Here is a 16,533-nt window from a genome sequence, read left to right on the forward strand (position 1 = left end):
CATGACACAAACATCACTCACTGAGGTGGGAGTATTTGTTGTCAATGTTTTTTTCTGACAGATGTTAGCATTGTATGAGTCTCTCGGTGTATGAGTGTGTGTCTGTGTTGCTGAGTATGTGTCTGTGTGTGTGTGTCTCTATGTGTGTTGTGACAGCAGCTGAGGAGTGGACAGGGGACCTGGAGGTGGCACCAAGACCCGGTTCACAGAGGGGAGCGAGACAGAGCCTCAGCTGCTGTCACTGACTCCCCCCTCCCCCCCTCCCCCTCCAGGCAGTGTGTCCAAAGGCAGCATCTGTCAGAAGGAAACATTGACAATGAAGGTTCCTCTCCATCTGTCCCAGCCCAGAAGCTTGTGTGCTAAGCCCCGGGTGAAACATTCAGCTGGTGAGCCTGCCCTTTCCTCCCTCCAATAGCTGCTGGGTCACCAGTCAGTGAAGTATTCCTGACTCCCAGCAGCTGCCTGGCCCTCTCTTCACACTCATTCAGATCCTTCCAAAAGGACACTCGTGACCCCCGGGGAATGAACACTCCCAGACATTATCAACCATCCAACTCTGAAACACACATATTAAATAAACATCACTTTGTACATCCTGAACAAAAACAGAGATTGCTGGAAAAGCTCAGCAGGTCTGGCTGCATCTGTGAAGAGAAATCAAAGAAATCAGAACAGTTCTGAGGAAGGGTCACCAGACCCAAAATGGTAACTGATTTCTCTGCACAGATGCTGTCAGACTTGCTGAGCTTTTCCAGCCATTTCCATTGTTGTTTCTGATTTACATCATGGAGGAAGGGCTCATGCCCGAAACATCGATTCTCCTGCTCCTTGGATGCTGCCTGACCTGCTGCGCTTTTCCAGCAACACATTTTCAGCTCTGATTTACAGCATGTACAGTTCTGTCGGTTTTTACTGTGTACATCCTGCTTGGTTTGGGGAAGGCTTCCTGGGGAGTTGCATGGTCATAACCCCTTCCCAGTTCACACTGAACTGAAGCTCAAACACTGCTGATTCCAATATCCACAATCTGCAGAGTGAATGAATTAACCCTTTCCTGTGAAATCATTAATGAATTCAGACAAATCAATGATCAACAATAATTTATTGATTGGCAACTGCAATGATCAGTATCTGCAGTTCATTGTTGATGATAAATAATGACAGATGTTTGCTGCCATAAATACATGATTGTGAACAAATAAAATAAAAGAAGTTTACATAAAAGTTCACATTTGATCACGCTGTTTACGTAAAGTGCAAAATAGATCAGTTCAGCATAAAATAGATGAGAATAAAAATGGAAGAGTAGAAGTTAAATAGTGAGAGAGATATCAATATAACAATAAGACAGTTACAAAATTCAGAGAGACTTTAACATAAAAGTTAAAATTTCGTTGCATAAAGTGCAGAAATGATTCACGTCCGACAATACAAAAACTCGCTCAGAGGGAGTTCAGGACATTGCTACATTTCAGGTCAATCACTGACCCACTGAAGACAGTGAAGATGAGAAAGTGTGAGGGAGGAACCATCCATGAAGATCCCTCTGACGGTGACACTGCTCACATTTCTGAGACGGGATGGAAACACGACTTGAGAAGGTCTCACTTGCAGAATCAGGATCCAAACGTGCGGATCTGGGATCCACTGCTCAATCTGTGGAAACACATTTTCAGGAAAAGTCAATCTCAATCCTGAATCAACTGGGTGTGAGCAATGAGCTGTAATTCTGTGTGTCTGCTGTGATATGGAAGGATGGACGGTGATGTCCATGTTCACACTGGAACAGGAGGATCCCATTATTCCTAAATGAAGCTCCGGGAATGACCTGTAGTGGAGCTCAGGAAACCCACAAGGTCAGAAATGGACAGACACAAGGCAATCTCTTCAGGATGGGGAGAGGAGTGAAATTAGTCTGACAGGGTTTAACAGTGTCTGGGAGGGTGGGTCAGGAGGGGAGTGAACTTGGACTGGCAGGTTGTAATGGTATCTGGGAGAGTGAGACAGGGCCAGGATGGGAGTGAAATGACTCTGACAGGGTTTAACAGTGACTGGGAGGGTAGGACAGGGTCAGGATGGGAGTGAAATGAGTCTGACAGGGTTTAACAGTGACTGGGAGGGTAGGACAGGGTCAGGATGGGAGTGAAATGAGTCTGACAGGGTTTAACAGTGACTGGGAGGGTAGGACAGGGTCAGGATGGGAGTGAAATGAGTCTGACAGGGTTTAACAGTGACTGGGAGGGTAGGACAGGGTCAGGATGGGAGTGAAATGAGTCTGACAGGGTTTAACAGTGACTGGGAGGGTGGGACAGGGTCAGGAGGAGAGTGAAGAATTTCCAAATAAGTCTACAGACAGAAATTGACATATCATTGACGAAATTATGAAGAAGCTGGAATAGATACGTTCAAAGCTGAGAAAATAAAAAAGAATGTTTGAAATGGAATGAAATATAAAGTTACATACTCTGAAATATTCTCTTTCACTCATTGGACCCAGGATTCAATCACCCTCAGCACTGCCTAACCACATTCACATAGCACAGTGCAGAAGGAATTAAGGGTGAAGGAGTGGAGGGAGAGAGAGTAGGGAATGAGAAAATAGAGGGTGAGGATTGGAAGGAGAGGTTGTGGGGGTATGGAGTTGGGGAAGAGAGGGATGAGAGGGTCATGAAGGATAAGAGAGTCATGAAGAACTCCCATTCAGGAGAATGTAACACTACACCTTCCAATCCCTCTCCCATCATTCCCAACACTCTGTCCCCTCAGTCACTTACTGGGAGCTGTTGTGTAGGTCCCACTCGGTGAACCTGCAGAAACAAAATAAATGTCCATTAGGATGGGGAATAATCCATTCTCAGAGAATGAGAACACAACAAGTGTGAGGAAATGGAGATTGTGTCAGAAATCCTCATTCCCACACTCCCTCCATCCTTACACCTTATGGGGATTCTGGAGATCTCTCCCATCCCATTGATATTCAGTCAGTGAGGATTTAAGTGTGTGTGAAGTGTCTGGTCGGGTCCAATCACACAAAGGACGATCAAACAGGGAACAAGATGTGTTTATACGTGTGTATCTGTGTGTGGGGGGGTTTATTCAGTTCCATTCCCCACAGTGCCCTGTACTCCCAGTACTGGAGACTCCCCCACACTCACCCAGTCCCCTCAGTTCTACATTCCCCACTCTCTGAATCTTACCTCTCCAGGGCCTTTTCCAGATGATTATTCCAAATATTGTAGCCATTGCAGCGATTAATCCAATCAAAAGTAGAAGATGGGAACGTACCACACTGTTTTCTGGGATTTCTGAAACACATTGGAATAATATCAGGATTATCTCTGTTCCTGGATCCATCCTTGGTCTGTGTTGGTTGGGGACAGTTTAGTTTAACCCACCCATTGGGAATTGATGGACTTGGTTCAATAAATTTTGCACTCCAGATCTCATTGATGGGATCGATGTCATAACTACACAGAGGATGGTATCCTTCACCAAGTCACCTTTTATTTGTATATGAACAGTCCTTGACTTTAGGATTGACTCTTTCAGAGTCAGGTAGCAGAGTGTCATCATCTCTGACACTTCCCTTTTTATTTGTCAGCCAGAGCTCCTTGATTGGGGCTGGATCAATCAGGGAACTCATATTCTCTGAGGTCCTGCTGGCTAGCCTTGTTACATCACAACTTCCCTCCCCCTCTGAGTCCGAGAACATAGGCCAGCCATTTTCCTTGGAGAGCATCCTGGGGCGTTTTAACACTGGGACAGCTTCTTCCGTGTTTAGCAGATAATAATGCCAGCATCGAATGCATAGGAGCTCGCCTCTTGTGCCAGGAGTGCCTTGGCAGGATTTTATTTTCTTCTTCCAGTGGCAAAGGCATTGAGTTGGCTCCTTCCATCATGTCCATCTCAGATTCTAAACTCTCAACAATGCTTGACAGAGATAGGGAACCCATGGGCTCTGGCAGCCTTTCTGACTGCTCAAAGGGGCAGTGTACGTTTTGCTCCTGCATTGTTTACAAATTTACAATTTTCAAATGGACCTTGCGCTGGTTCAGGACCATCGCACCTGCCTGACCTTTCCATATCACTGGTCCTGATCTCACATGGAGCATGCCTCTTTCCCATATAGGGCCATTTCCATCATTCTTACACCAAAACTCCTCCCCTTACTGTGATGATACTGCGACTTTGAGAGGTTATTTTGTCCTGTTTCTTTTTAAAGAGAGGTTGTAAGGCAGAGGTGTCGAGTTGTCTGGTTGGAAAGCCAGTGAAGTGACTGGCTTATGTGGCCTTGGGTTTTTTTAAAGCAGGAACAATAGAAGCAGCCTAGATGGGTGTGGCCAGCTCTCGGACCTAGATTTCTAGTTTGTAGTTTTTTAGCTTTGTGATTCAGCATCAGTTACTGTTGGAGTCTCAACAGGCTTGGAATGACAGTAAATGTCCCCTTGCTGCTCCTCTCTCTGAGCTTTCTCTTGAAGATTTTCCTTCTGGCTTGCTGCAGTTACCTGTGAGACAAATCTATTTTCTGAACTTTGCCAAGGGGTGTGTTTATGGGATGTTACTACATTGAATCATTAATTAGTAATCGGTACTGTATCTATTGATTTGTTAATTTTTCTGAGATTTGTGGTATTCTAAATTCCACTTTCTTTAGTTATATTTTAGCTCTAGTGATCGATAAAGTGTGTTTTGCCTAAAGCTGTGTAGTGTGACCAATCGAATTGCATCTGGAACACAGCACTTTACATTTGCCTTTAAAATAAGATAAAGTTAGGCTCCAGGCTGCCTTCTTAAAATATATTGCAGGAGTCTGGTCTGATCCTTAATTCCCTGCATCAAACAGTTTCTCTTGTTTGATGGAGACTTGTGTCCAGCATTGGTGTTCCTGAGGCCATTACACCCGACTCCCACAGGTCTGGGAAGATCAGATTCAACCTGGTGGAGAGTCTTCTACCCATTAGCAACTCTGCCGGTCCCAACTCTGCTGTTGCATGTGGGGTAATCCCATAATCAAATAAGAACCATGATACCTTGGTAACTATCAAGAGGGTAGGCTGTTTTTCAAGCCAGCCTTTAAAGTTTGGACTGCTTTTTCTGCCAGGCCATTCAATGTTGGGTGGTATGAAGCTGTCCTTACCTGAAGAATCTCATCCCATTTTAAAAATATGACAAAATTTCTGGTTTGTAAATTGTGGTCTGTTACTTGTGCTACCTGGGAGGCTTTATCGTGCGACTGCAGAGGCTTTAAACTAGTAAGGGGATGGCTCAAATCAAAGTAACAGTGAGTAAAGAGAAAGGGCTGAGGCTGGTACAGCAGGTAAGGGGAACAGCTCAAATAGTCAAAACAGGTAAGAGCTTGGCAGTGACCAAGGTCAGAATGATAAACTGCATTTACTTCAATGTAAGAGGTCAGTCAGGTAAGGCAGATGAACTTAGGGCATGGTTGGGAACATGGGACTAGGGTATCACCGCTATTACAGAGACATAGCTCAGGGATGGACTGGACTGGTATCTCAATGTTCCAAGGTATAGATGCTGCAGGAAGGATAGAAAGGGGGGGAGGGGCAAGAGAGGAGGACAAGATTTTGGTTCAGGATAACATTACAGCTGTACTTAGGGAGGCATATATTGGGAGATTGACCAGTGAAGTTATATGGGTGGAACTGAGAAATAAGGAGGAGATGATCACCTGGTTGAGATTGAATTATAGCCCCCAGTAGGCAGCAGGAAATTGAAAACCAAATGTGTAAGGAGATCTCATATCTGTAAGAATATTCGGATGGTAACAGTAGACTTTAATTTCCAAACATAGACTAGGGCTGTCATTGTGTGAAAGGCTTGGATTGGAAGGAAGTTGTTAAGTATGTCCAAGAAAACATTCTTCTTCAATATGTGGATGTACCAACTGGAGAAGGAGTAATACTTGAACTTCTGTTGGGAAAAATTGTAGGGCAAGGGAATGAGGTGTCCGGGGGGGGAGCATTGTGGTGCAAGTGATCATAATTCTATTAGTTTTAAAGTAGTGATGGAAAAGGATAGAACTGATCAAAAAGTTAAAGTTCTAAATTGGAGTAAGGCTAATTTGGACAGTATCAGACAGGAACGTGCAAAAGGTGATTGGAGGGAGGCTATTTGCAGGTAAAGGGATGAATGGGAAGTGGGAGGCCTTTAAAGATAATGAGGTGCCCTAAAGATAATGAGGGTCCAGAGACAGTATGTTCCTGTTAGTGTGAAGTGTTACAAAGTCAAAAGCCTGTCTGTTCACTTTAAAATAGAAAGTGTTTTCTGAAGTTTGAAGTAAACGTCAAGTGCAGGCTCAGCTGCCTGAATGGAAAGACTGGGAGACGAGCTGTTCCAAAATAGATACATGCAGCAACTGGCTGTTAAATAGTTACCTGCAGCTCCCTTTGCACCCAGCCCCCGACCTGAAGAAGGGTTACACCTGAAATGTTGGTTTCTCCACCTCCTGATGCTGCCTGGCCCTCTGTGTTCTTCCAGCCTCCTGCCTGTCTACCCTGAGGTTTGCTTGCTGTTTTGACAACAACTCGAATTTAACTGATCAGTTTAAATTGTGCCGAGGATACTAAAAACCCAATTGAGTTTGAGTTTATTGTTTTGACACCTGGAAACCAATCAAATTATGAGAATTTAGTGTGTCATGGAAGCTATAAAACATGGGAGTTTTGAAAATTTATCAGAAAGCAACTGCCATCAATCCGCGGAGCAACTGCCCATCTGACATCCTGCTCTCAAAGAAATTAGAAACAGTGTCTATCAAAGGTACCTTTGCATGTGAAACATCCTCGCAGTAACAAAGAAAGAAGACAACCCCAGGGAGATCAGCAGAGGGAAGACTGAAGACACCGAAGAAGATAGAGAGTAAGTGGTCTTGAGATTAAGTTAATGTAATGTTTAATAAGTGTGTTATTGGAATAGCTTTTTTTTGTAGAGTTGGGGTCAGATCGGAAGAAATTAAGAGAAGCGGGGGGGCGGGGAGGAGGGATATGGACATGTGAATTTTTTTTGGTTTAATGTTCACTATTAGAGTTAGGAAAATAAATTGTTATTCTTTTTACGTAACAGAGGGGTTTGACCACGGCATGATAATAGAAGGACAAGGCTGGTAGATGTAGGGAATGCTTGAGAAATTGAGGTTCTGGTCAAGAAAAAGAAAGAGGCATAGACAGGTATAGACAGCAGGGATTGGGTAAATCCCAAGAAATGTATAAGGGCAGTCGGAGTATCCTTAAGAGGGAAATCAGGAGGACAAAAAAGGGGACATGAGACAGCTTTAGCAAATGCAATTAAGGAGAATCCAAAGAGACTCTAAAAGTACGTTTTGGCAAAAGAGTAAATAGTTAGAGAATAGGGCACCTTAAAGATCAATGTGGCTGTCTATGTGTGGAACCATAAGAGATGAGTCAGATACTAATCACATATTTTGTGTCAGTGCGTATCATGGAGAAGGGCATGGAAGCAAGGGAACTTGGGAAAATAAATAGTAATGTCTTGAAAACAGTGCACATTACAGAAGAGGAGGTGCTGAAGATTAAAATGTATAATGGTAGATAAATCCCCAGGACCTGATCAGGTGTTACCCAGAATTCTGTGGGAAGCTAGGGAAGAGATTGCTGCGTACCTCGCTCAGATGTTTGGATCATCAATAGCCAAGGGAGAGGTGCCAGAAGACGGGAGGGTGGCTAATGTGGTGCCACTATTTAAGAAAGGCTGTCATGAAAAGCCAGGGAACTATAGACCAATGAGCCATACGTCAGTGGTGCGTACATAGTTGGAGGAGATTCTGAGGAATAGGACTTATATGCATTTGGAAAGCAAGGACTGATTAGGGATAGTCAACGTGGCTTTGTGCATGGGAAATTGTGTCTCTGTAACTTGACTGAGTTTTTTGAAGAAATAACAAATAAGATTGGTGAAGGTAGAGGGGTGGATGATGTCCATATGGACTTCAGCAAAGTGTTTGACCAAGTTCTGCATGTAGACTGGTTAGTCAGGTTAGATCACATGGGACCCAGAGGAAGCTAGCTAACTGAATATAAAACTTGGCTTCAAGGTGGGAAACAAAGGTTGGTCCAAGAGGGTTGCTTTTTGGACCGGAAGCCTGTGACCAGTGGTGTGCCACAAGGATCGGTGCTGGCTCCATTGCTTTTTATCATTTATATAAATCAGTTGCAGATATGGGCGGGAAAATGGTAGATGGAGTTTAATCCAGGTAATTGTGAGGTGCTGTGCTTTGGGAGATCACACGTTAAGGAAAAGGATACAGTTAATGGCAGGACTCTGAACAGCATTGATAGACAGAAGGATCTTGAGGTTCAAGTCTATAGCTCCCTGAAAGTGACCACCCAAGTAGAGAGGGTGGTAAAGAAGGCGTATGGCACCTTGCCTTCATTGGTCAGGGTCGAAGAATGTGGCACTGGAAAAGCACAGCCAGTCAGGCAGCATCTGAGGTGCAGGAGAATAAACGTTTTGAGAGTAAGCTCTTCATCAGGAATGAGGCTTATGGCCCAAGATAAATGGGAGGGGAGGTTGGGTGAGGGGAAGGAAGCTGGGAATGCAATAAGTAGATGAAGGTGGGGGCAAAGATGATAGATTGAAGAGGAGGGCAGAGTGGATATGTGGGAAGAAATATGGATAGGTGGGACAGTTCAAGAGGGCGGTGCTGAGTTGGAAGGTTGCTTCTGGGATTAAGATATGGGGAGGGAAAATGAGGAAACTGGTGAAATCCACAAAGATCCTGTGTGGTTGGAGGGACCCAAGGTGGAAGATGAGGCGTTCTTCCTCCAGGCATCGGGTGGTTAGGCAGTGGAGGAGGCCCAGGGACTTGCATGACCTTGGCAGAGTGAGAGGGGGAGTTAAAGTGTTCAGCCACAGGGTGGTGTGTGTGTGTGTGTGTGTGTGTGTCAGAGATGTTCTCTGAAATGCCCTAAACATGCACTATGGCTGAACACTTTAACTTCCTTGCAAACATAAGCCCGAGATTTCAATGAAGTCATGAAACAACTGTCATTGTGTAAGGATTGGCACTCTGTGAGCCCAAGGAAGATCTAGTGTTGACATGCGATGTCTCCCCGTGCATTTCATTTTAGAGATCCCTGGTGGAGTTCAGCTGGAGTTTGGCAGCGGCCTTTACTCAGGATAATCACGCTTTCTCTAACAAGTTCTAACAATATTCCATCCTCTGCCGTGAGCTGGTATCTCTGGGTCCAAAAATTTTTCAATTCAATGGATATCAACTGCCTTTTGGTTTCCCTCATAAATACAAGTTATTTCCGTTTTGAAGGGATTGGATCTTTCTGTGTCCAAAGCCTGATAGTCAGCTCTGATTAGGAGCTTGTCCAGAAAGTTTAATACCATTATAGACTTTTCCATTGGGGGTGCTACCCAGTGGTATATTTGCTAATGGTAGGCAGTTCAATGCATCCACATTCGCTACTCAGCCTCCCAGGCGGTGTTCTGGCTTGCGATTGTAAGCACTTAGTATTAGAACCCACCACTGATGGTGGCCCAAAATTACAGGGTGGCCCTGTCTTGTCTTCTTTAAGCACACCAAGTAGTCCATGATTATCACAAATTTTAATTCGTAAAGGTATTGGTGGAATGTCCTGACTCCAGATATGACCATCAATCCTTCCTTCTGTATCTGGGTGTATTTACGTGCTGCATTGGCCAAAGTCCTGGATGTATATGCTCTTGGGTGTTCCTCTCCACTGAGCCACCATGAGCTAATACAACTCCAATGCTGTGCGGGAAAACATCACATGTCAATACTAGATCTTTCTTGGGATCATAGAGTGCCAATCCTTCGAGGATGACAGTTGTATCGTTCCTTCATTGAAAGCTCGGTCTTATGTTTGCAACCATTTCCCAGGCTGATCTTTTCTGTCACGAGTTGATGTTACGTTGCCAGGACGGAGGCCAGGTTATGTACAAACTTTCCACAATAATTTACCAGCCCAAGGTATGATGTAAGTTCCTGGACAGACGTAGGAATCAGAGCACCTTTGATCTCCCTCACTTTATCTTCCAACAAGTGTAACCCAGAGTTGTCGAATCTGTATCCCAAGTAGATCATTTGGCATATCCATTTTTCCCTTTTTATGCCTTTTTTCCCTTCCAATGCCTGCCTTGGAAAACCACCTTCGGACTATATCCAGTTCTCTGACTGCTCCTTATTAGTTTTCCCTGTTATTGGCTAATTTACCATCTAAGTAAATGGCGACCTGGGGTAGACCATACAAGATGTTCTCTATTGTCCACTGAAAGATCAAACAGGCTGACAATACCTCAAATGGCAGTCTTGTATCTTGGTACAATCCCTGATGGATATTAATTGGAGCATATGTCTGGGAACCTGGTCTAATCACAATTGCAAGAAAGCGTGGCTCATGTCCAGCTTTGTGAAGGAGAACTCCCATCCTGCACCAACATTGTGCACAAATCCTGAGGGGCTGGTTATCTATTCTGCTGTCAAAAGCAGTTTACACTTTGTTTAAAATCCCCACAAAGGCAAACCGACCCAGTGGGCTTCAGAACCATTCCAATCACTGCTGCCTATTCCACAAACTGGACTGGTTTGATAATTCCGTCACTTTCCAGCCTTTTAATTTCTGCCTTGACTTTTGCCTGTAAGGCCAATGGCACTGGGCAGGCCTTACAGCATCATGGGATTGATTCCTGGTCAACATGCCAGGTGGCCTGGCTCCTCTGATAACCCCTAGATCTTCCTGGATGACCTACAGGTAATTAAATTGAATTTCACTCAAGCAGCCATTTTCTAATTGAAACATATCGAGCCATTCAGGGTGAATCTCTCACAACTGATTTCTCCCCATTCAGCTTGGATTTGAAGCTTTTAGCACAATCACTGGTCACTGAACCAGCTGCCTTCCGTGAAAGAGCGGAACTGAAGTTGTACCCCTATTCTCTGAAGCTTCCTCAGTTTAGGTTCTCAGTCTGGCCAAGATCTTATGCAAAGTTAAGGGTTGGAGTTCAGAGTGAATCTTGTTAAAGATTGGTTCTGTGATCACTGATCCAGCTGCACTCGGATCGCCCTCCATCAGAAGAGAATGACCAGTTAACCAGACATTTAAATTGGTTGGTTCTGATTTTGATGTTGCGATGCAATTTAACTGTTCCAAACCAGATATAGGTGGATTTTTCAGGATACCCACCTGGATATGGGGCTATAATTTATCTCGCTCAATTTAAGTCGAGTAGGACACTTTTGCTGTCCACCCACCGACAGAAACTGCAATGCCTTAATGGCCAGGATCCTGATCAACATTTTAACTGTTTGTTGAGGCTTGGTTTAGAGTTTTACTATGAGCCAACCTCAAGTCCCTCTGATCGATATGTCCTGAGTGAGGCTATGCAATTGCATGCACCCAGGTGGTGTCCTCTCAGTTCAGTCGGACTGTCGAGGGTGTCCAATTCTATTGGAATACCCTGTAACTCATGAGCTCCACTTGCTGCATTTTCCAATGATAAAGCCAGTTGTAGTACCTGCTTGAAGTGCAGTTGGGATTCAGCCAGTAGGTGTTTTTGAATAGTTACATCATTAATTACATCATAGTTACATCATTAATTACATCATAGTTACATCAGTAATTTCACATACCATTCTCTTAGCATCTCATTAAGGGTTAAACCAATTTCACATACTTTTGCCAGTCTTTTTAACCTAGTCAGATATCCCAGTGTGGATTTCCCTGGTTCTTGAATTGCCAAATAAAAATGATAGCATCTCAGAATTAGAGGAGGCTTTTGCTCATAATATTCCTTCATTATTCCTATCAATGCTTGAAAGGTTTTAGTACCTGGTGCCACAGGGAAAGCTAGAATCCTAATAACAGAAAAAGCTGCAGCTCCACAAGCTGTCAGGAGAATTACTCATTGCTTTTCACCTGCCACAATGCCATTTGCCCAGAAAATAGGCCACATTATTTTCACACACTGGGCCCAGTCCTCGATGGCAGGATCGAACGAGTCAAGTTTCCCAAACAAAGGCATGATGTACCAAATGCTTCCCTCACTGAAAGGTGCCTGTTGTGAGCAAGTTTTTTCACGATCATGCTTTACTCCCATTGCCCCTGAAATAACCCTACAGAAGCTAGCATTCACTCACCAAGTCACCCTTTATTTACACAAGAACAGTCCTAGACTTTAGTAGTACCTAATTCAGATTCAGCTGCCAGACCCTCAATACCTCTGACACTCATACTTTTTTTAATGTCAGTCAGGACTCCCTAATTGGATCAGGTTAACGGCCCAATCAGAGGCCTCCTATTGATGCTAATGGAAATCTGGAGTTTTCTAACCAAATTGCTGTAAGTGCTGAGGATCAATTGAATATTTCCAGCCTGAGATCAGGAGGGTTTTGTTGGGGAAGAGCAGCAAAAGACATGGAGCAGGAATGGGTAAAGGGAGTGAGGGACAGATCAGAGCAACCTCAATGAATGGTGGAACAGACAGGACACACACACACACACACACAGACACACACACACACACAGACACACACACAGACACACACACACACAGACACACACACACACACAGACACACACAGACACACACACACACACACAGACACACACACACACACACACAGACACACACACACACAGACACACACAGACACACACACAGACACACACACACACACACACACACACACAGACACACACACAGACACACACACACTCCAGTCCCTTACCCCACTGATAGAGCTGGGCCTCTGCCAGGCTGCTGTGTTCAATGTGACAGGAGTATTGATCCTCATCCCCAGCATTGATCTCAATCTCTTTCTGGATCTGATGGGTCCCATCGTGGTTCGGTCGAACCCCCGAGGATTGGGTCTCAGACATGACCTCTCCATTCCTTAGCCAGGTCACCTCGATGTCTACAGGATAAAACCCAGTGACCAGGCAGGAGAGAGTGAGCGGCTTGTCCTGACGATTGGGCTCCCTCCTGGAGATGAACACTTCAGGCTGAACTGTGATGGGAAAGAGTGAAAACACAAACAACAGACAGACACTGAATGGAATGGGAGAGCGGTTTCATAGATCAGTGAGGTTAGATCAGAACATGGAGCAAAACTGAAATACATACTTTTCCTTCTGAAATATTCCTTTCCAGCTTCCAGATATCTCTTTAAATGCTCAACAAAGATTCCATGCAGCTGTGTTTCCCAGTAGTTGTTCCAGGATTCATCGGAATCCCATTCCTCTTTCGTCATCACTGCAAAGTGATTGGTTGCGATCCATCTCATTCTGTCTGGGTCTAAACTGATATAATCCTTTCCATTGAATCCAAATCTCATTGATCTCTTCACAGAGCCATCATCACTGACCTCAACAGAATGCATCCATTGGAGAGTGTGAATTCCTGTCAGTGACCAAACAGGGATCAATCATCAGTGATTAATTGTGAACTGAAACTGAGAAATGCAGTCTGATCAAAGCAGATTGGGGATCTCGTATCAGGCCCAGGGTGAGGGGGTTACACACGATGCTAATCCCCAGGGCCTGTGCTGTCAGAGGGTCCCAGACTCAGGCAGCACTGCCCCTTTCTCCAGTGGCTGCCTCACCCCTCAACCTGGAGCAGATAAGGAACGGGCTCTCTGATCCGGGTCAAACTTCCAGCGTTCACATTCCCACTGTCCTGGAGTGATTGTTCTAGTCCGTGATGTCATTTATTTCAATCACAGGCTGCATTCTGGGGGAATGCAGTCAATATCTGTCTGTTACCACCCTGTCAGCCTCCACAAATGGACTGTGACCATTCAAATCTTTCTCTTTTATGTCCCTCCTGTTCTCGATTCACGGTTATATGATTACTGATTGGGAAATATCTGAACTACCAATAGTATGTAGTTCATGAATAATAGGAATGATCCTTATCCAATTAATTTCTTTATTAGCTCTTTATATTTCTTTATTCCTCACTTTCTGTGTTTTGATTAGATTAGATTCCCTACAGTGTTGAAACAGGCCCTTTGGCCCAACCAGTCCACACTGACCCTCCAAAGAGTAAGCCACCCAGACCCATTTCCCTCTGACTAATGCACCTGGCACTATGGGCAATTTAGCATGGCCAATTCACCTAACTTGCACATCTTTAGACTGTGGGAGGAAACCGGGAGCACCTGGAGGAAACCCACACAGACACGGGCAGAACGTGCAAACTCCACACAGACAGGAATCGAACCTGGGACCCTGGTGCTGTGAGGCATCAATGCTAACCACTGAGCCACCATGTCACCCAGTGGTGAGAAGTATTATATTTCTGTGATACACTTAGAGTGCTCTTATTAAATACATTTCCAATAAATTACCAAAACTATTTTTTTCATTTGCACTTGACCTGACCACATGTACACTATTTCATGAAAATTAACAATGGACTGTTTCTGGCTGGTGTGAGGGTCTGAGTCAACCATCTCCCAAATCAACCTTCTCCTTCACAATGGTATAATGTGGGAGTAGGGGACTGTTGGTGTGTGACCCGCTGTGTGAACCCTGGACCAGGAGGGGAAGAAAACCCAGTTGGGAGGGAAACCCACTTCCTACACCTTCTTTTGTATGAATTCCATCTACAGCAGCTCAGAGAGTGCACCACCAGAGGAGAATGTAAACTCAGTGTTACTTAAACCCAACTCCTTATTGAATCTCCTCCCCCTCCCTGATGACCCAGATCTGAGCCTCAGGCTGTCCCCTTCCAGCTCTGCTTCTTAAGCAAAAAGACAAGAAAGAGTTTTAGTTCGCTCTGCACCTTCACACATTTCATTGGTTATTTTTGTCAAATATTCAATTTGTAACAAGCTATCAATGGATTGCTTTGTCTAGTTTGATTGCTGAGAAAGCTGTGAATGTTTACTTCATACATTAACATGATATAAAATTAAAGTTTAAAGTTGTGCTAAACGAGACCCCAAGCAGCTGCCTGTGGGTTTCTTGCTGTTGGAGAATGAGGAGCTCTGATGGCTTTTTGCAGGATGGACAAAGAGGTTGTTTTGCTCCAGGAGAAAATGGCAAGTGTTGACAATGCTCAGCAAGTCTCTCAGTATCTGTGCAGGGAGAAGAAAGACACTTCTTCAGGATTGGTGTAGGTCTTGAACCTGAAGCCTTGACTCTCTTTTTCTCATTACAGATACTGCTTGACCCGCTGGGGATTTCCAGAATTTTGAATTTATATTTCAGGTTTCCAATATCTGCAACAATTTGCTGTCCTATTACATGTCCCTGTGGCATTTGTAAGTCTGATTTGTTCAAATCGAAGTTGTAGTGAGATTGGGACAATTAAAACAATGTGACTGGAAGTTCAGGATCATGTCTGGAGAACAGAAAAGTTTTTTATTTGACAAATTGTGTTTAGAGAGATGCATCATAATCAACGATGGTAGCGCGGTGGCTTGAAAGAAGTACATTAACTCCATTGTGTGGGTTTGGATGGTGGAAGATGGACAATACCACCACCAACTGTCCACCGCCGGTAATGCAGGAGATGAACAAACACATGAAGTCCCGTTGTTAGGCAGCAGGTGGTGGTGTTGCTCCATCAAGAAGATTTTGTGGCCCATAGTCTGGGACCCTCTGAAACCTGCAACCCATTCTAAAAGATTGCACAACACCAGGTTATCGTCCAACATGTATATTTGGAAGCACCAGCTTTCGACCGCTGCTCCTTCATCTCCTTTCCTTATCCTCATATTCCTAACTTTCAACTTTATTGATTGTATTTGCTGATTTTCTAAACCTGCACTCCTTCACTCCCTTGCAAATGCTATGGCTTCCACCTCCTCTGCCCTCCAATGTTTTCAATCCTCACCCGAGCCCCTCAGCACATTTTGGTGGAGAACATTATATTTAGTGAGGACCTTTGGTAAGATTCTTGTTCAATACCTGTAGAATCAAAGTTGGTTCATTAAATATTTTTAAACATCATTTCAATGATCAGATTTTCTGTCTATGTAGATACTGCCCACAGAGGAAACCAATTACTATATTTAGTAAAAAATTAAACTGGCCAATTAAACAGTCTGAATAAAGAAAAGAGTTATTATAGTTGTTAGTTGATCATTTTTGACTCACCCAAAACCACAAGCCTGACTCTGCACTGCTTTATTCAGGAATTCAATTGTTTGCAAAGATCAAAATAAACTGGATGAAATAAGCTATTTTACTGTCAACTGAATAAAATTCATTCCGTTTCAGTAAGAGGACACAGAAAATTGACTGTAAATCTTATAGAATGTTTAACTAATTGTAGCCATTTAGGATTTGTTGACTGGAATTGGAATTTTGAATAATTGCTGTCAGATTGTTTTGCATAATGATTTCCGAGGTTAACAAGATAACGTTGTCACAGGTCACATATTGTCCACTTATTGGTCACTCGTGACATCATTTATAATCTGCAAACTAATTTGGAGAAAACATAAGACCTGTAAAATGCTAATAAATCTGTTTGAATAGCCCTGTACAAATGTTCAAATTATGTTTTACCTGTCTG

At 43.9% G+C, this 16,533-nt stretch overlaps 1 pseudogene across 1 annotated transcript in view; it reads right to left on the reverse strand.

Annotated features, from left to right (window-relative positions):
• Window positions 1-1,083: 1,083 nt before the first annotated feature.
• LOC148140908 (class I histocompatibility antigen, F10 alpha chain-like) overlaps window positions 1,084-16,533 on the reverse strand; it is a 205,817-nt pseudogene continuing 190,367 nt past the window's right edge. The window contains exons 3-7 of the transcript XR_015752987.1: window positions 13,132-13,407; window positions 12,737-13,015; window positions 3,198-3,305; window positions 2,775-2,807; window positions 1,084-1,656 (exon numbers count right to left, since the gene is read on the reverse strand). The product of XR_015752987.1 is annotated as a class I histocompatibility antigen, F10 alpha chain-like (transcript). The remainder of the gene's footprint in view (window positions 1,657-2,774; window positions 2,808-3,197; window positions 3,306-12,736; window positions 13,016-13,131; window positions 13,408-16,533) is intronic.

The sequence above is a fragment of the Chiloscyllium plagiosum genome, unplaced genomic scaffold (assembly GCF_037043375.1).
Source record: "Chiloscyllium plagiosum isolate Xiang-an unplaced genomic scaffold, Cpla_swu_hap1 HiC_scaffold_35, whole genome shotgun sequence".
In the NCBI taxonomy this organism is placed as follows: Eukaryota; Metazoa; Chordata; class Chondrichthyes; order Orectolobiformes; family Hemiscylliidae; genus Chiloscyllium; species Chiloscyllium plagiosum.